The following is a 20578-nucleotide window of genomic DNA, read 5'->3' as shown; positions in this document are numbered from 1 at the left end:
CCTGGTGACTGAGGCTGGAAGCGGAGAGCTGAGGACCGTCATCTTGAACCACAACAGGAAGCAGAGAAAGTGAACTTGAAGTGCCTTTCGAAACCCCAAAGCCCAGTGATAAACTTCTTCCAGCAAGGCCACACCTCATGAGCCTACCCCAAACAGCCAACAACTGAGGACCAAGTATTTAAATGCCTGGATTATGGAAGACATCTTGTTCAAACCACATTCCCCTTCCCCCTTCTCCTGTCTTGCCATGATTTTGATTTTGGCCTGCTCCTCTACAGCATGGGACAGCTCCTGTAGGAAACTGGTGGCCATAGCTTCTTCCTTGACTCCTGGGCCCTCCCCACTTCTCTGGCAACAAGCTCTGTATTCTTTAGCGGTCTCTTGAGTGTGTTGGGACACTGACTGTGAACCATGCCCAAGAAATACTCCCCAGAGGGACAAAGGCAGACCTGGATTCCTGAGGAGTTGAAGTTGAATAAGCAGAGGAGAGGAAGGAAAGGCCCTCCCTGTGGGGAGCACACTCCCAGCTAAGAAGCCAAGAAGAGATGGAGTGAGTGTGGCCGTGTGGTCTGGAATGGAGACAGAGGGCTGGGACACAAGGTGAAGGTACACTGGGGGACAAGGGGTCTTTACTGGCAGCTTAAAGGGTTTGGCCTTTATATCATGGGTGACACAGAGCTACTAGAAGATTCTGAGCTAGCTGGAGAAAGCTATTTTCTTTGCTGTTAATAACTTTGATTTTTGTTTCTACTTCTCCTTGTTACTGATGTTATCATTAACCACAGCTCATATTTATTAACTACTATTATAGGTTGAATGCTGGCCGTCTCCAAGCTCAAAGGCTGAAATCTCTAATACCTCAGACGATGACGTTATTTGGAGCCAGAACATTCCCTGAGGTAATTAGGTTAAATGAAGTGTTTTGAATGGCTCTTATCCAGTATGATTGGTGTCCTTATATATATACAAGGTCCTGAGTTCAGATCCACAGCACTTGTGTAAAAAACTGGGTGTAGGAGTGCCCATCTGTAACTCCAGTGCTAGGGTGGGGGGTAGCATACTGTCAGCAGAGTAGGAGGCTATCTCCAAAAATAGGGTGGGTCAGTGGTGGAGAAAATCCAACATTGACCTCTAGCCTTTGCACATGCATGGACAAGCTTACAAGGGTGCACACATAATACACACACACACACACACACACACACACACACACACAGGCACACACACACACATAAAAAGAAGAGGTTATGGGAGGAGATTGCCCTCTACAAATTGACAGAGGTTCTTATAAACTCAGAAGGAATCCTCCGGCAGACATCTTGATCATGTCCTTCCAGCCTCTCGACTTTGTGACAATTCCTTCCTGTGGTTTAAGCTACTCCATCTGTGTCACTTTGCTTGGGCAGTGGAACTAGAACTTCAACCACACAACAGTGCTGTTGTGGCTTAGATTTGAGATGTCCCTCGTGGGCTCAGGTGCTTGTACACTCGCTCCCTGGCTGATGGCACTGTTCTGGGAAGCTGTGGGACATGACTGGTAGCGCTCCATAACTGGGGTGGTCCCTGGAGGGTTATGATCTAGCCCCATTTTCTGCCCCATTTGCTTTGGTTCCCTGGCTTCCTGGTCCTTTGAGCAGAGCTGCGGGGGGGGGCCCCCCACCCCCACCCCATGCCTTCCCCACTGTGAAGGACCTTATCCTCTGAACCGCAGGTCAAAATGAATCCTTCCTTTTGTAACCCACTCCTCCCAGACATTGAATCACAGCCATGTGAACAGAAACCAGAAAGTGGGCTGCCGAGGTCCTCGCTCAGAGCAGCTCTGCTGTACAGGTAGAGCCCCTGGCCTCCATCTCAGCACACTTCATTCCATGCCCTAACACTTAGCACGCAGACACTTCCTTTTTAAAGTACGTTCCTCTATTGAGCACCTTTTCAAGCGATGGAAAGTCCAAATAGACAAAAATCCTTGCCATCCTAGAGATGACATTCCCTGTTTTGAGTCCGTTTCCTCTATCTCTATCAAAAAAGTCCCTCCCCAAGGGTGGGGACAGTATTTGTCCCGTTCACACACGGCCGATTGGGAATACATGATGAGGAAACCCGGATTTGAATCCTGGTGTCTCTTGCCTGTTTTCAGTCACTTCTAAATACTCAGTGAGCTTGAAAGAGGAGGCCTGGGCCAGCCTGGGAGGGTGGCAGCCTCTGAGGGTAAGGGTGGTTACCGTTCTAAGGAGGGTTGACCCAGGGTCTCCGACCTTTGAGTGGCGGGATGGGTTGGGATGGTCAAAGCAGGGGTCGCCAGCTGTTAACACTGCAGAGTTGGGTACTGAAACATGCAGGAGGGAAAGAGCTTTTTGGAGGCCCAAAGTGTGGGACCTAGGAAGCAAGTTCTGGAATCTAGACACAAAATCAAGCCAACAAACAACGCTCCCGCCCCCTTTTCTGGGACTCACACCAATGTTTTTTCTCCCACGTTGTTTGCTCTTGTGTTGGTCTTTTCCAGCTCCTTCCCAAGGCCCCACCCCCACCTCCAGGATCTCTTGTTTCCCAGGCTGGCCTTGGATGTACTGTGTGGATGAGAGTGGCCCTGAACTTCTGACCCTCTTGCTTCTACCTTCCTAGTGTAGGATTACAGGCATGTACTACCATGCCCAGTTTTTATGGGCTGGGACTGAAGCCAGAATTTTGTGCATGCTAGGCAAGTACCAACTGAATTTCACCTACAGGCCCTCGTGTGTGTGTGTGTGTGTGTGTGTGTGTGTGTGTGTGTGTGTGTGTGTGTGCACGCGCGCGCACACGCTCAAGGTGCACGAGTGCGTACATGTACGTTCCTGTATGCATGCAACTCTGTGCACAGGCATGTGAAAGTCCATCCTCTGATGTAATTTCTCAGGTGTCATCCACCTTGTTTTTAAGAAAAGGTCTCTCACTGACTTGACAATAAGTAGGCAAGACTGGCCTGCCAATGAGCCCCAGACCTGTCTGCCTGTCTCCGTCTCCCCAGCATCAGGTTTACAAGCACACACCATCACACCTGCCATTTTTATGTGGATTTTGGGGATCAAACTCGGGTCTTCATGTTCGTGTGACACGAACTTTATCGACTGAGCTAGCCCCCCATCTCCTGACCCCAACCTTTTGAGAACCTCATTATATAGCTCTAGATAGCCTGAAACTTGCTCTGCGCCGGCCAGCGGGGTCCTCAACGGGGGTCCTAAAGGGAGGGCCGGTGAATGAGAGGGACAAGACACACAAAGAATGAGAGCAAGACAGGATGTCTGATCAAGCTCCAAAATTTTATTTTTTCTCTTAAGGCATATATAGGTAGGCAAAGGGGGTTGCAAGCAGGAAGGAACTTAATTATGGGGGTTGCAAGCAGGAAGGGACTTAGTAATGGGGGTTGCAAGCAGGAAGGGACTTAACTATGGGCTGTTCGGCCAGCAGAGAATGTTGCTCTGGGGGTTATTTATCTACCCTTGTCTAACTGCCTAATTGCTTAACTGCAGCTCATTCACCTGATTTCTGAGAAGAGGTTCTGGTATCTGTGAGAAGAGGTTCTGGTGCTGTGGAGACTTAAGCAAGGCCTAGATCTAAGAAAAGAGGAGAGAAGCCCAAATATGGCGGCATGTGTGTCAAGGGTCGCTTAGGCTTATGGTCCCCGTCATCGCTCTGTAGACCAGGCTGGCCTAGAACTTCCAGTGAGTCTCCTGTCTCTGCTCCCAGAGAATCGGGATTGTGGCACCGGCACCATACTCTCCTCTCCCTCCCTGTATTGTGGGTTAGACACAAGCATCCCAGCAGACAAACAAATATCTCATCACGAAGCAGTGTCCCCAGTACAACCCCAACACTGCCTTTTGGTGTGAGACAGGATCTTGCTGAATGGTCCAGGCTGGCCTTGAACTTAGGACACTGTGCCTCAACTTCAGGAGTAACCAGAATGACCCCCCACAGACCTCATCCATGTTCTCGCGTATTCATGCCATGCTGTGCATCTCTCTTGACTGGGTCTCATGCTTTGTTTAGATCCTTTTTTTTTTTTTTTTTTTTTTGGAGACACTGTCTTGTTATGCAGCTATGTTGGACTCAAACTGTCAATCCTCCTGTCTCCGTCAGTCTAAGGCACCATCATATCCAGCACAGCACAGCAGTCTTGAAAATGCAATTCTACATCGGTTACCCCAAACTCCACCAGATATGGAATTTTCTGGTCTACATCAATCAAAGGTGAGGAAAGCTGCTCCTGTAAATTAGTGGGCGACACCAGCCTCTGAAAGCCTGTGGATGCGGCCTGAATAATAACAGCACATCATCCATCTGTCTCCTTTTCCTCCCTGCCACACATATACACCTAAGACCCTGAGAGCCGGGCAGTCATTCTGTGTTCAGGGATCAAACAGAAACCCTCAGGAAGTTCTATGCTGGTTCCCAGTGTCTGTCTGTCTGTCTGTCTGTCTCTCTCTCTCTCTCTGTTCTTGCTTTTCAAGACAAGTTTTCTCTGGGTAGCCCTGGCTGTCCTGAAACTCACTCTGTAGACCAGGCTGCCCTCAAACTCAGAGATCTGCCTGCCTCTGCCTTGTGGGATCAATGGTGTATGCCACCAACCACCTGGTTCCAGGTTTCTTTCTTATCATGAGCCCACCAAGACTACACAGGGATAGCAGTTATCTACCTCACAGCAAAGAATCAAAATCAGTGAGTGATTCTTACACCAATTGAAAAGGAAACGAGACTTGATTCTAGATCACCCCATAATAGTGTCCCCCGATCACTTTTATTCCAATTTGCTTTCATGAATGGGAGACAAAGTGTTGGAAAGCAGCCAGGATGTTGGGACTGTGCAAGTGAGTGTCAGTCGGTGGGCATGTGCTACCCACGGAGACGTCAGCCTGTGTCTTGTGGCAAAGGCTGGGAACCAAATCTTCCCTTCAGGTTGTTGAGAGATGGACTTCTGGAAGATCCATTAGCACAATGCTTTGGAACTTGACTTGGAAAATTTGACATGTCAGTTTCGTCTGCTGAGAAACTTACAAACATCCTCACAACGACTCTGTCCAGCTTGTCCCCTTCAGTGCTAGCAGGCCATCTGAGATTTTAATGCAGAGCCAGGGTAGGATGGCTCAGGGTTCTGGGAGGTTGTCCAGGGAAGATGGGAAGCTTGGGATAGGAATCATCAGTCCTCAGGAAGCTCTTTTAAAATATATATAAAGTTTATTTTATGTGCATTGGTGTGGAAGTGTCAGATCCCCTGGAATTTGAGTTACAGACAGTTGTGAGCAGCCATGTGGGTGCTGGGAATTGAACCTGGGTCCTCTGGATGAGCAGCCAGTGCTCCCAACCTCCGAGCCATCTCTCCAGCCCCCTTCAGGAAGCTCTTCATTTTGCTTATTGTGCATCCAAGGCAAGCACCGAGTGAGCTACATCCACAGACCCTTTTGTGTGTCCGTGTGTGTGTGTGTGTGTGTGTGTGTGTGTGTGTGTGTGTGTGTGTGTGTGTTTGTGCAGGTGTCCGTGCTGTGTGTGCAGGTACGTGCACCCTACCTATTCTTCCCATGGCAACTAATCCCCGGGACACCCTGGTCTCCAACCAGCATCAGTTGCAGGAGCCTTTCTAATAAGTGGGTGGTGTGGGAGACTGCGAGGCTTCTTGACTGGTGGGGCCGTGACCTTTCCCTGGGAATGTAAAGGAGGAGCACAGGCCACTTTGTAGGAATGGAATCTGCCCTAGGGACCAGAGAGCTGACTCTTTTCCCAATGGCTTAGGATGTGCGCCGTAGCGGTCAAAACCCCACACCAAGGCTCCTTCTATCTTCCAGGGTGTCGCCCACTGACCTTGGTGCAGTATCTCAGAGTAAAACCTTAGGTCAACTCAGCGCTCCACACAGCAGGAGCTCTCTGGGGAAATGCTCAAGGATCCCTTTACCCAGTTTCCAGCTGTGTGAGCCCCCTCCAGCTGTGCAGGGCTCCAGTTTGCACCAGGAGCCAGGTAGCCCTGGAGTTCACTGTCTCTCCTTTTATTTGCGTCTCCAGCTGTCTGTCATGTGAGAGGCCTTATGAATGCCCAGGGCTCCCCAGGGGTTGGAGAGGGCAGAGCTGAAGGATGACCTAAGGTGGGAAAGAGAGGCAGATCTGTAAATAAACAAGGGCAGAGTTGGGTGACCCGGGGCCTCTGCGGCTTCTGCTGAGGGGAGCTCCTGAGGCCCCTCCGAAGCAGCCAGGGGGAGGCGGTTATTGTTTTTGGATTTCGCTGAGATGAACTCCAGATGATTTTCCAAGGGCTGATTTCACAGCACATTTGCTCCATCTGAGCAATCGCTCTCTGCAACAGTTGGGTTTCCATTCGGCATTTACCTCTTGTGCCCGGGAATCAGGACTGTCTGCCTCCTTGGGGTCGAACCCTTTTATTTTCTTTGGGGCTCGGCCAGCGCCTTTCTGTCAGCCCTGGTTTCATCTAGCCCTTTCCATTTGTGTACAGGAAAGACGAGGCCAGGTTCACAGAGTGTTCCAGAGCTAGTGACTACTCCACTCCTTGTTGAATGTAATCGGTATGGACAGCAGGGACACCAAACTCTTAAAGACATTTCAGAGAGACAGATAACTCAGCTACATACAAGGGAACAGAACAAAAGCCACAGTGATCCCTAATTTGAGAAACACTGTTTGATTGTTTCTGTCTGTTATAGCAAGGAAGAACTCCCGAGATGTGGGAGGAGTAGAGAGTTGTGGGGAATGGAAATGGGGTGCTACGTGAATGCAGTTGAGCTGTTTTGGAGACAAGAGTGTTTATGACAAAGAATCAGTAGAGCTTGCATTGAGAAGTCTTATCATTGTCAAAGGAGTAATGCGGCTCTCCTCACGGTGTTTATTGTATAGAGTTCCTACTATGGATACAGCTTGTGGTGGTTTGAATAAGAATGGCCCCCATGGGCTCATATATCTGAATGCTTAGTCATCTGGAAGTGTGGCCCTGTTGGAAGAAGCGTGTCACTAGTGATGGGCTTTGAGGTTTCACAAAGCCCATTCCAAGCCCAGGGTCTCTCTTTGTGCTGCCTGCCAATCCGGATATGGAACTCACTCCCAGCTTCTCCTCCAGCACCATGTCTGCCTGCAAGCTGCCATGCTTCCCACCATGACGATAATGGACTAAATTGCCCGGGTATTGGTGGCGCATGCCTTTAATCCCAGTACTGGGGAGGCAGAAGCAGGCTGAGTTCTGAGTTTGAAGCCAGTCTGGTCTACAGAGCGAGTTCCAGGACAGCCAGGCCTACAAAGAGAAACCGTCTTGAAAAAAACCAAAAGGAAAAAGAAAATGGACTAAATCTTTAAGCTGCAATTAGATGCTTTCTTTAATAAGAACTGCCTTGGTCAAGGTGTCTCTTCACAACCATGACACATCCATAGAACAAACCCAACTGGATGTTGCCCTGAGGGCTATTTTCTGACTTGGGGAAAGAAGCTTGGCTCTTGTGCAAGTCACATGTAAACTCCTGCCTGATGACCACCATCAGCAGCAACAGCAGCCCATCTTCAGGAAAACGGACTCAGCATCCCTCAGTCATCACTGTTCTCAAGTGCTCCAGCCCCAGGAAGTGTGGGCTTCCCCAGGTGAGCCCAACCGTTGCTCAGGCGGCATGTGCCCCGCCCCCACCTCCAGCCAGACTTCTGCTTCTGCTTTCTCTACCCACCTTGTCCTCTCTCTCACTCACCTTCCTATGTGGACAGGGCTGAGTGGCCTCTGGCTCCCTGGTGACCCCTCACCCCTTGGCACAGGGACAGGGTTGTGGAGGGTGAATGTCATTTCCGAGCTGACTGAGCACACGACTTTGTGGTTGCTCCTGGCAGCCTCATTCCCACCATTTCCTCCAGACACCGCTCCTCCCCCCCTACATCTACCTATGCCACCTCCTTTCCCTTCTCCAATGATACTGGATGTTGCTACCCAAGTTGCCCATCCTCCCTTGAGAAAGATGACTCTAGACTCTGGAACCAGGCCTGGCTCTGCGCATCTCATCTGTGCATCCTCAAGCATGCTTTTAATTTCCCTGGGCCTTGGCATCCCAGCTGTGAAAATATAGAGGCCTGGCGCTTTGACTCTAAAATTGCATATGAAAAAGAAAACAGCAAACAAACGAAGCAGGTGTTTTGATCAGTCCTGGCATTTGAACACAGAAGGCAGGGAGGAGTCTTTCTCCAGGAGGCTTGTTGGTTTTGCAGTTAATAAAGACTGAGGACCTTCACCAAAACTTTTCTTAGTGGTGCAGGCTTTTTGTTTTTTTTTTTTAAAGCACATATGCTGTGGAATAATGCTTTTGTACACTGTAGCTAGAGTTTTCCTGCCTGGCCCACCGTCAGGACAAATCTCTCTCACCCGCCAGTCCCAAGCCGCTCAAACCTGACCAAGTAAACACAGAGACTTATTTTGGTTACAAATTGTATGGCCGTGGCAGGCTTCTTGCTAACTGTTCTTACAGCTTAAATTAATCCATTTCCATTAATCTATACCTTGCCACATGGCTCGTGGCTTACCGGCATCTTTACATCCTGTTTCTCATCATAGCGGCTGGCAGTGTCTCTCTGACTCAGCCTTCCACTTCCCAGCTCTATTCTCCTCCTTGTCCTGCCTATACTTCCTGCCAGGCCAATGGCCAATCAGTGATTTATTTATTGACTAATCAGCAACACATTTGCCATACAGACCATCCCACAGCACTTCCCCTTTTTTTTTTCTTAAAAAGGAAGGTTTTAACCTTTACACATCTCCAAAGTCAGTTTGGTATATTTGGGAATTTGGGCGTAGCTTCTCTTACTACTTCCTGCTGGAGGGGAACGCTGTATCTTATGGGGACACAAAGAAAATTTTAGGATCATGGAGTAGTCCGTGAGGCTGTATCGTCTGAGCCAGTTGCCTTGAAACCATTTTGGATGTTGGATCATCTGGGCCTTGGTGTCACCTTTCAGGGGGTCTTGGCTGGTCAAACCTGATGTATCTTAATCTGGAACAAATCCATAGCCTCTGGCTTTCTGTGGGAACAAAAGCAGAATCTCCTTTTTAAAGCAACATATCCTTATATCCAAATTTTGAAGTCAAGGTACCTTTAAAATATACATTTTGGCATAACTGAACAGCTTTTACAATCAAATGTCTTTTTGTAGTTAAAAATCTCAAAGACAACACAATCCAGATTCTCTGTGTAATATTCATCTTTACATGGCTTATTTTTTATATTAATTTTACTGTCTCTTTAAAGACTTTATTTTTTAAAACTATGTATTTGTTTTTATACTGTATATATTACCTTTTTTGTCTCTTTCAAGCCTACGTATATTTTACACACATTTTAAACTATTACATCTGAATCTGTCTTATTGTGAATCTATCGCTTTAAGCTGCAGCAGCTGTGGCTGCTGGCTCCACCCACCTCAGCTTCCCAACATGGCGTGGTATTTTACCACCAGCTCTGGGAGCTATAGTGGGTCTATGCTTTTATCCAAGCAGCGTGTAGCCCCAAAACCTCTTTTTTTGTTTTGTACTAGCAAAGGCTAAATCCACAATGCAACTTAATGTGCCACTTGCAGAGGCCTCATTCCCGCCATACTGCAGGTCGAGCGCACACGCTAGGAACCCACCAGTAGCTCAAACCGGCAGCTGCCGCTCATTTGAGAGAGACAATTAGGAACTGTTTTTAGCTCTGTTTTAGACTCTTTTCTCAGTTTTTAGGTGGAAACTTTTGCCACCACGATGGACACCAGTACACTGATTTAACAAGATGCTGACTGGCCAGTAGCCAGGCAGGAAGTATAGGCGGGATAAACAGACAAGGAGAATTCTGGGAAGAGGAAGGCTGAGTCAGGAGACGACAGCCTGCCATCTAGGGAGCAGCATGTAATGACACACAGGTAAAGCCACGGAAAACCTGGCGACACATAGATTAGCAGAAATGGGCTGAGTTTAAGTGTAAGAGCTAGTCAATATTAAGCCTGAACTAATGGCCAAGCAGTTATAGTTAGTATAAGCTTCTGTGTGTTTACTTGTGTCTGAGCGGCTGCGGGACTGCGAGGACATGGGAGCAGGGTGGGCACGGGAAAACTTTCAGCTACACACATACAAACTGGATTATGGGAAGAGAAGAAAGTTGAAGTCTGCCAGGCAACTGGGGATGGAGCACTTATGGCGGTCCTGTTTGATGGAACTGGATCCTTGCACCCTGAGAATCAGTTTCAATTGTCCAAAGGCTGAAGTAGCTGATTCCTTGGGGGTGATGTCCTTGGCTGTGGTAGGAGGTTCCTTGGGGTGATGTCCTTGGCTGTGGTAGGAGGTTCCTTGGGGTGATGTCCTTGGCTGTGGTGGGAGGTTCCTTGGGGTGGTGCCCTTGGCTGTGGTAGGAGGTTCCTTGGGGTGGTGTCCTTGGCTGTGGTAGGAGGTTCTCTGAGAAAAACTGTTCTTTCCCGCTGTCATCCTTCATCTTAGCTTTCTTCTCTACCCAGGCCTCCCTGGTGATGTGGCTTGGTCTCCCTTCAACCTCCCTTACTCTGTAGGCTTCTTTTTTCTGACTCCGTGCTCAAATCTCACCCGACACCCCCAGGGAGAAGACATAGGCATCTGAGGACAAGGCTGACTGACTCACATCTCTGTCTTCCCGGTCCAGGACTCTGGATCCTGGGCGGGATCGAGGTTCTTGGGTGGGAGAGAGCATCTAAGGGCTGGAAAAACAAAAAGATTGTTGATTAAAATAGAGTTTTCTACAGCTATGAGCTCTGCTATGCTTCAGTGTCCCTTCCAAGCAAGAAGAATCCAGTTTAAAATAGAATCCTAGACTGTTGTCTCCCAGGAAGAAATAACTGCTTTAATTCTAGTTTGACACATAATTATTATACATTATATGGAGTGATAATTCAATACATATATACAATGAATAACAACCAAATCATTATAATAAGTATATCTAACATGCCAAATATTTCTCATTTTTTTTTGTGGTACGAATATCCAAAATCATCTCTTCTAGTTATTTTGAAAATACAATAAATTCATGTTAATTATAGCATTAATAATATTCAACACTGTGCCACTCAACGCTGGACTTGTTCTTCCTGTTTGCCTACAACTGTGTGCTCATTAAACAAAAGAGTGAACACGCTGTGGAGTTATGGTCCAAAGCCAGTGGAGGAGCTGAGAAGGGGTTACGAAATATAAACTGTTAATCTCTTGCATGTAAACAATGTCCACTCTTTAAAAAGTGTTTTCAATTAACATACAAAGAAATGAGTTTCATGATGGCATTTTTATAATACTTCATCTTTCGTTTCATTGCTCAGCCTCTCTCTCTTCCCCTCGAACCCTTTTCACTTTCATGGTTCTGGTGTTCTATGGCCCTCTTCCCTCACTTAAAAACTTCTCTCTCTCCCACAGTCCCGGTCTAGTTTCACAGCCTATACCCACACTCACATGTATGCACATCTATAAAAACCTAGACCCTACAGTATGCCAGAAAACATGTGGTGTTTGTCTTGCTGAGCCTGGATTATGGAGCAGTGTTTGATTTCATAACGTCTCATTACTGGACACTACCAAATGTAAAGGAGTAGAAACCTAAGAACCAATTACGATCAAAATGTTGAAAAAAAAATTGTTTTAGATTATGAAATATAATACAAGTATATTAAATAACTATAGAATACATGCATAGACAGGAGATTATTATACATAGAAAACTATTACACTATAAAACTGTGTGTATATGTTTATAATTTTTAATATGTTTTTCATAGAAACAGAAGTGTATCACTTTACCCCCTCCCTTTCCTTCCCACAACCCATTGGTCTCTGTGTCCATTAGTTACAAAGAGCGGCTTCTTTGGTGAGGGGTGGTAGTTACACTTATCTGTGGGTATGAGGATAAGATTTAGAATGTAGTAAAGAATCGTCCTGGCTTAGCAAAGTGGTGGGGGAGTGGATTCTTTTCCGAGGTCCATGACCTCACCAGCTCTGGGAAGGTGACTAGGGTTCAAGTAACAGACATGATTTCACTCCTGTGGAGTGGGCCTGAGGTCCAATTAGACAGCTGTTGGCTACCACCAATTCACCTTTAAAGACACCCTGCCACACTGGTCACCATGGTGGTTTATGAGTGTTGCAGCTGGGTGGGACTTCTCTTCCTTGGGTATATTCATAGTATATTCTGGGACCATGAAAGATAGACCATAGGAAACAGGCTTTCAGGTCAGATCCAGTTCAGGTTACCCTCTTGTATCCTAAGTGGTGTCTTCAGCTTCTGAGTGTGACTAAGCTTCCCTCTTTCTGTTTTAAGAGTCATGCCAGATTAGATTGAAAAGGCTAAGGGCCTTTTCAATAGGGACCTACACTCGACCCCTGAGAAGCAACCAAGGGCTACATTGATGATCTCTATGGTTCTGGGGGTCACTTGGGCTACCCTGACCAACCATTAGAAAGGAGGTTTCTTGTGCCTGGCACTCTTAGACTGTTTCTTGCGGGGAGCATTGTCAGCCCAAGTGGCTTAACTTCATGATGTGTGAGTGTGTGCATCTGTATACACACATATTTGTATGTATATATGTGTGTGTATATATATACATATACACACATTTACATGTATTGTGTATAATTAATTTTAGATAACTATAAAAATGTGATTCCTTGAGGCTTTATCAAACAATCTTGGTGTGATTTGTCTCTCTACCCTCTGCAATAATCTCTCTCAACTCCTTCTGTTTCCTGAAATGGCTCAAGGATTGGTGCTGAGGAAAGAAAGCCTTTTCACATCCCCAGCCGTGGAAGCAACGCTCCAAGCGTGAGATTCTAAACACAGATCGCCACCTCACAACTTCGGTGGCACCTCATGTTGCAAGTGGACACTTTGAGGGTTCCTGGGCCTGATGCTGTGATCAGCAGTGAGATCTGGGCTGTTGACCACATTGGAATGTGTCTTTGAGCGCCTGGGTATGCCATGGGATCTCTGTGTGTTGGTGAGTGGGCAGGGCCCCAGGGACCCAGAGTTGACCCCAGTTATATGAAGAACCAGTGTCCGTGGTGAGAGTTGACCCCAGTTATATGAAGAATCAGTGTCCGTGGTGAGAGTTGACCCCAGTTATATGAAGAATCAGTGTCCGTGGTGAGAGTTGACCCCAGTTATATACAGAATCAGTGTCCGTGGTGAGAGTTGACCCCAGTTATATGAAGAATCAGTGTCCGTGGTGAGAGTTGACCCCAGTTATATGAAGAATCAGTGTCCGTGGTGAGAGTTGACCCCAGTTATATGAAGAATCAGTGTCCGTGGTGAGAGTTGACCCCAGTTATATGAAGAATCAGTGTCCGTGGTGAGAGTTGACCCCAGTTATATGAAGAATCAGTGTCCGTGGTGAGAGTTGACCCCAGTTATATGAAGAATCAATGTCCGTGGTGACAGTTGGGCATCAACCCAGAAGCCAGAGCAGACTCTACACACCACATGGAATGGCAGTGTTTACACTCAGTGTTTTTCTCAAAGTTGTAAAACCTAGAGTTATTACGGAAGAGTCGAAAAACAATTTTTGAAGTGGAATCTCATCTATCCCAAGCTGACCTCAGACTTGCTTTGTAGTTGAGGTTGACCTTGAACTTCTGATTCCCTTGCTATTATTTCTTCAGTGCAATTATGAGCATGCACCACCATGTCTGGTTTATGTGCTGCTGGGGACTTAAACCCAGGACTTGTGCATGGTAGACAAGCACTCTTCCATCTGAGCCTTGTCTGTGTAGTTCTTCCTGGAAATCACTCTATGGATCAGGCTGGCCTCAAACTCAGATACTCCTGATTATGGCTATTCTTGACTGTCAATTTGCCTACACCTTGAATTAACTAAAACCCAAGCAGCTGGGTATGCCTGTGAGTGATTTTTTTTTCTTGATTAAATCATTTGAAGTGGGAAGACCCACCTGTTAATCCAGATCTTTTGAGGTGGGAAGGCCACACCTTCTGCTGGCAGCCTATATAGACTGGAAGAAGGAAGCCTCTCTCTTTTCCCACTTGCTCTTGGTCTCACTGGCAAGTCCATTCCTTCTATGGCATTAGAGCCTACTTCTTTGGGATTCCAGCATATGCTGAAGATCAGCTGAGACATCCAGTCTCATGGACTGAACAACCACTGGATTCTTGGACCTTCCGTTGGTAGATGCCATTGTTGGACTAGCTGGACCACAGCCTGTAAGCCATTCTAATAAATCCCTTTTCTCTCTCTCTATGGATGCATTCTATAAGTTCTGTTGCTCTACAGAACCCTGACTAATACACATGGCAAAACACTTTACGAACTTAATCATTTCCCCAGCCCGCGAGCATCGATGTCCATGACTAACTCCATTGTGTAGTTCTGCACTTCAAGATCTTATAGGTCTCTCTCTCTGGTTTTCCACCCTAAATCTTCACTTGGGTAAAACAGTTCCTGATTTGACGGACTTTATTGACAACTTTATGCAGGAACGCAGCTGAGGTTTAGTTCACAGCAGCGGCAGCGCCTTCAATTAGAATACCAAGCTTCTTTATACCTGGAGTCAGCCAGCTCGGGGCAGCAGCCTTACACTTGGAGAGGACTGGGGCTCACACCCCGAAACTGCCTGCTCCCCTCCTCCTCACCCTCCACCGTGACCCCGAATCATCTCTTCTCTTGCTCTGCACATCTGTCCACACCCTTCCCCTCAAGCAAGCGGCTTATGAACAAATTTGTCTAAACAAGCACTTTTTCCCTGTAGTAACTGTTGCAATAATAAAAGCCTTTAGATCATGTGCTATATACAGTTTTTACCCTGCCTGTCCAGTTGAGCGTTATATTGTTAGCACGTTCCCATATCGTTAGATGTTTAACAGCACAGGATTTGATTAAGTACATGCCTCAGAGTGTGTTCTGTAATCCCACTGTTGTTGGACAGCCTTGACTTTGGGGAAACTTATAAAGCAGAACTTATCAGCTCAAGGGTGTACCTCTTTCCTTCCTTCCTTCCTTCCTTCCTTCCTTCCTTCCTTCCTTCCTTCCTTCCTTCGTAGCTTTCTTTCTTGAAAGGGCCTCAGATAGCCCCAGACTGGCCTCAAACTTGGAATCCTCCTGATTCCCACGTGCTGGGGTTACAGGCATGTACCATACAACTTTCAAACATATATTTTTAAAAGCCCATACTAATCGCCATATTCCCCCTCAGAAAATCACATCAATTGTGTGCTGCCCAGACTGAGTGTCGGTGACTTTCCATGGTCTGCTAATGTGGCATGGATGTGACTTGTCAAAGCAGCCAAGTGTCTGATCACAGTAACAGCCACCTTGAGCTAAGCTTCCAGGAAGCTCTGGGCCTTGGTGGATTGCAGGGCCCCAGGGCAGTTGATAAACACCTCAGTTTATCTCCAGGGCTGCTACCATCTGCCGCCAGACCCGTTGCTCACTGGGCAAATCTCGCTTCTCAACTCCCGCCCTTAGGAATGAACAGTAGAGGTCTCTCTCCGGTCTGCAGGGTGCCTCAGTGGGACCCCTCTCTCTCACAACTGCCCTCAGCGAGTCCCCCACAGATGAGTGAGAGGCTGCAGGCTGGGGAGGACCCTGGTTTCTAGCTCATCTAATGCCATTCCTCTGTCCCACCTTGGAGTCTAGAGGAGTTGAAGGTCACCTGCTTCCCTGTCCCCCTCCACTACCACACAGGAGTCTGCTTTCAGCTTCTCGAGGCCCCTCTTTTCTGAGATGGAAGCGCTTTAGGGCGTCTCAGCCTTCTGTCGCCCTTCCCTCCGCTGGGCATTTGGCGAGCAAAGCACACATGTGCACAACCAGCCATCCGGGCTATTTTTACACAGACTAAAAATACGGCCTTACCTCAGAGGTTGTGCTGAAGGAGCTTGTGGAGGGTATCAAATAGACCTCTGCAAATATAAACTGCTTTAGTGTCACCCTGCCGGCTCCTGGCCCGCAGTGAACAAAGGGCCTGTGAATGGGACTGCCAGAGTTTGGTGGTGCCTGCCCAATTTGCCCTCTCCTCTAGACTCTGGACAACTCCAGGGAAGATTCTGGAGACCTAGTCCGAGCTTTAGGCCTGGTGCACAGGAAGCATCTGCAAAGATCGGCAACCATCAGGAACAGAGAGTGAGGGTTTTTTTGTTTTTGTTTTTCTACATCTGTGCAGGTCATTGAGGTCAAGTATCTAGATCCCACCCCCTGGTGAGGCGTAACCCAGGCCACATGCACCCTGTTTCCCCTCTCCTTCCCACCCTTAGTCCTTCCTCCATGTCCCTGGCCTCATTCCCTCCCTGAGACATCTGTTTCCCTGGTGTGAGCCTCTGGGGCAGGCTGCACAATGGAAGGAGATCAAATGTGGTTCTGTTCCAGGTCAGGAACTTTGGATTTAACTCTGAGGCAGAAGCTCAGCTGCCCTGACATCCCACCGCTCATCTCCACGGCAATACCCCCTGCCTTAAAGGTAGCCGGGCACGTCCCTGGCCACTGGTTTCTCGGGGCGGTAAAAATAGCTGAGGCCCTGGAGCTGCTGAATGATGAATTCTGGAAGGAGATGATTGATTCTCACAGCTGAGCCTCGGGGTCAGCAAGCCTTTTGCAAGCAGAGATGGTGGGGTGAGGGATGGCGGTTCTGCTATAGATAGAGCTGTTGACAGGTGATCCTGGGCTGCCCCCACCCGAGAAGAACACAGCATAAGCTAATTAAAAAGAACTGCACAGGGCTCCTGGAAAGGATGCAGACATGTGTACCCTTTTCTTTCAGGTCATCGTTGGCATTTTTGGTCCTATGCATTCATTCCCCTCCTTCATGCTGGGACAAGACTCAAAGCAGGGGAAGAGTTTATTTCCAGGGAAGGCAATGGGGTGCTGGTTTCCCGTAAAACAATGGTGAGGAGCTGTCAGGGTTTATGAAACGCCACAGGGACACCAATGTCAGGAAGCTCCTAATTGCTTAGAATTCATATTCGCTCTCCTCTTGGACTGGAGGAGGGCTCAAGCTTGCCTTGTCAGGGCTCTGGGCTTGGTCACGTACCAGACCTGCTGCTGTCTGAGTCATAGTGATCTAAGGTTAACTACATGGAAGTCCTAGCAGGTAACAAGGTGGTTTTTAAGCCAGGGCCGTATCACTAGGCTGTGGGGCTATGCACAGTAAACAGCTGGACCTGTGAAGCTGTGCAGCTGGACTAGATCTGGACAACCAGGAGATGGGACCATATGCATTTACTTTACGGTGCATATTTTCTAGGCGATCTATCCCCCAGTGTTCCGTAACGTCATAATAAAGTCTTAGAGAAAGAGAGAGGGGCGGTGGGAGGAGGGAGAAATTAAGAAGCAAATGAGAAACGATATGTTTTCAGATGAGATTATGAAAGGGATGATGAGTTGATGAGGTGGCCAGACACAGAGAAGATATCCAGATGGCTACTGCTCTCCTTCCTGGAGAAGGCGTTGTGTTATGATAGAGACGGAGGGAGGGCAGGAGGGAGAGAGGGAGACCTACTGGTTTTTATAAAGCAGACCAGAGAAAGACTGTAGGGAAAGCTGGGTTAGAAAAACAGCATAGAAAGCCGAGTGGACCTCACCTTTGTTTTGGGGGGACCGCTGGGAGACACAGGCACTGAGTGTCTCCACCCCCATCCCTGCTTCTCTGAATTACAGTTTGGGTGTTCTCCCCAGGCATGCCTCTTTCTCCTGCCAACTTCAGCCCTGAATCACCCCTAAAACTCATCCAGGCCTTCATAACTGAATCCAGCCTCCCTGATTGTAGAGAATACACAGCAGGTACCCAGATTCCTAGTCTGGCAAAATTCAGTGTCAAATCATAGGAGGTTAACCAAGATGATAAGGGGCATGGAGACTGAGTCAGACCAATGTGCACGGAGCAGAGTGAGGTGACTCTGTAATTAGTCTAGAAAAGAAGGTCGCCCTGCACACTGCCTCCAGGTCTGGTTCCAATAGTAGGAGACAAGAGAAGACCTTTTTATCCAGGCTCCTACTGTGTCTCACACCGTGCATGACCTTGCACGTGTGTGGAGAAAACCCCAACTGTCTATCCAAACTCCATCTGCACACTTCACCAAGCAAACAGCACATGGCCACTGCCTGGGGCTGCTCTGTACAGCAACCCTGTGAGCCGCCCTTGGCAGGGCATAAGGGGCTTCCTCATTCCCTCCCAGGGCGACCCTGAGACAGGCTTTTCCTTTTCTAGGGCCCTCACACAGTCAGCATTTCACAACCTGGTGACTCCAACTTCCTTATACCTACAGAATCTTCGTTCTCTTTCAAGGTGACGGGCCTCACTTGTGCCGGGTCTGACTTCTTGGCCTCCTGGCTGAACTCCTCTCCTCCAGTCTCCATCCCGCCTGTCCAGCAACCCGTCCCCCGAGTGAACTTGCCGTCACCACCCATACCCTACTTACAACGCTTCGGGGGCTGTCTATGGCAGCAATCAGATCAAAGCTCCCGAACCCAGCATCCCTAGCCCTGCCACCATCCGGCTCCCTTCTGTTCCAGCCGACAGCTCGTGAACCTTGACAAATACCCTTACAGCTGGTGTGACCTGCACTCCCAGCCTCATTGCCTGTTCGTCCCCAGAACAACAGGCTCTTAAGGGCCCTTTCCCTCAACTACAAGCCGGATGCCCTCTTTCCGTCCCCAGCGGACAGCTTGCTAGTCTCCACACCTCTTCTTCTCCAGGAGAAACTGGTCACTGGGTGTACAGACTGAACTGATGGCTACACCACAGCCATTAAAATACTTTGTACCATTTACTTGTTTCCAAGTTTGTTTGTTTTTCCAAGGATAAGCTCCCTGAAGCCAGGGGCTAGACTGTCCTTCCTGGCCCCCTGTGCCTAATGCGGAAACCGGAATTGAGCTGAAATAGAAAAAGATGCCCGTGAGGGATGCTTGTTGCCACAGATCACATTCTGTCCATGGTTTAGAGTAAGTACTTGATTTGTTTTAACCAGTATTGTATATAGAGCAACCACTTGTAAACAATTGTAAGGAGATTATGACACACTTAAGGCTTGTGTCCGAGACACGGATGAGGCCATAAAAGGAGCTCCGTCTTGCAGAATACCTTGGCACCTCCAGCATCTGGAAAGACACCGGGAGCCTGAAGTGGTTCCAGGCTGTGAACATCATACCTCAGGTGCCAAGGTTACCTCAGGACGAAGGTCAAGGCAGTTCTTCTGGCTGCTTGGATCTCCATGCTCTTTCTCTGTGAGAAGGAGTCAACTGGGGCTCGGAGGTTGAGCATCAACTATACATCTCATCCACCCATCCGTGGTCTACGGAATGGCCTCTTGCCCACAGATACAAATGAGCAAAATGAAGTCTGTGTTTGAAGGCTTCGCACTCGGCTTGGAAGGTAGGAAGTGTACCAATATGAAGAATGCAAGTGCATACCTACCAAGAGATTTAAAAATCAAAGTATCTGCTGGGGATGAGGCTCAGTGGCAGGGTGCTTACCTAACATGCACGAGACCTCTATCCCCAGTACAACAAAACACATACATACATAATATATACATACACTTGCATACATAGAAATATCACACACCTACACATATATAAAGTATTCAGAGCAGGCTGAGCTTGGGCTTCCATACATCCCCTTCCAGTAATCTGTTTTCCATGAAAGCCTGAGGTTGTCTGTCCTGCAGTCACAGGTGGAATTTGTGCCTCGTGCCTACTGATTTCTCCGAGCACAGGACACCCTCTGCCTGGACCACTCAGTCACTCTTCCCCGAGTACTCAATCTCCTCTATTCCTTTCATCCGCTAACTTCCTCTGAAATGACTGCTTTCCCACCTACAGTAGCGTCTCCACCTTAATCTTTGCCGTTTGCTCCCAGCTTCTTGCTTACCTCCTTCAAAGCACTTACTGAACACGTGCATCTTCTTAGACCCATCAAGGCAGAGAAGGGAGGCATCTCCTTTTCCTCCGTGCTGACAGTATCTGACTCGGCCAGGGGCTTAATTATCATTTATTCAGCAGATGGAGAGAAGAGCTCTGGGGTGGTGTGAATGGGAATGCCCTCCATAGGTCCATGTGTTTAAAGACTGGGTCTCCAGCTGCTGGGGGTTTGGGGGTGGGAAGGGGGATGAGGAGGGGTGGTCTTACTGGAGGAAGTCTGTCAGTGGAGGTGGGCTTTGAGGTTTCAAAAGATTTATACCATTTTAGGTAGCTCTATCTCCCACTTGGGGATGAAGATGTGAGCTCTTAACAGTTCCTGCCGCCACGTCTTTGCTCCACCATTACGGACTTTCACCTTCTGACACCAGAAGCCCAATTAAACTCTTTCTTTTAAAGTTGCCTTGGTCATGGTATTTGGTCACAGAGATAGAAATGCAGGCTTCTGTGGGTTCTGTTTGAAATGGGCAAGATCTCAGAGAAGGCTTTGCAGGAGTATGGGCATTTGGGTATGGCAGGTGTTGCCATTTGGGTATGGAAGGTTTGCAGGTGAGTATGGGCATTGGGGGATGGGGGGGGTTGCACAGTAAATGTTTTCTACAAGTCTAGTTCAGAGCAGGTGCATGAGCAGGGCTGGTGTCCGTGGCGGCCAAGGGTGTGAAAGGTGAGCTAT

This window comes from Peromyscus californicus, unplaced genomic scaffold, assembly GCF_007827085.1.
Source record: "Peromyscus californicus insignis strain IS unplaced genomic scaffold, ASM782708v3 Scaffold_15__1_contigs__length_86483966, whole genome shotgun sequence".
NCBI lineage: Eukaryota > Metazoa > Chordata > Mammalia > Rodentia > Cricetidae > Peromyscus > Peromyscus californicus.
Note: the sequence above shows the minus strand (reverse complement) of the source record.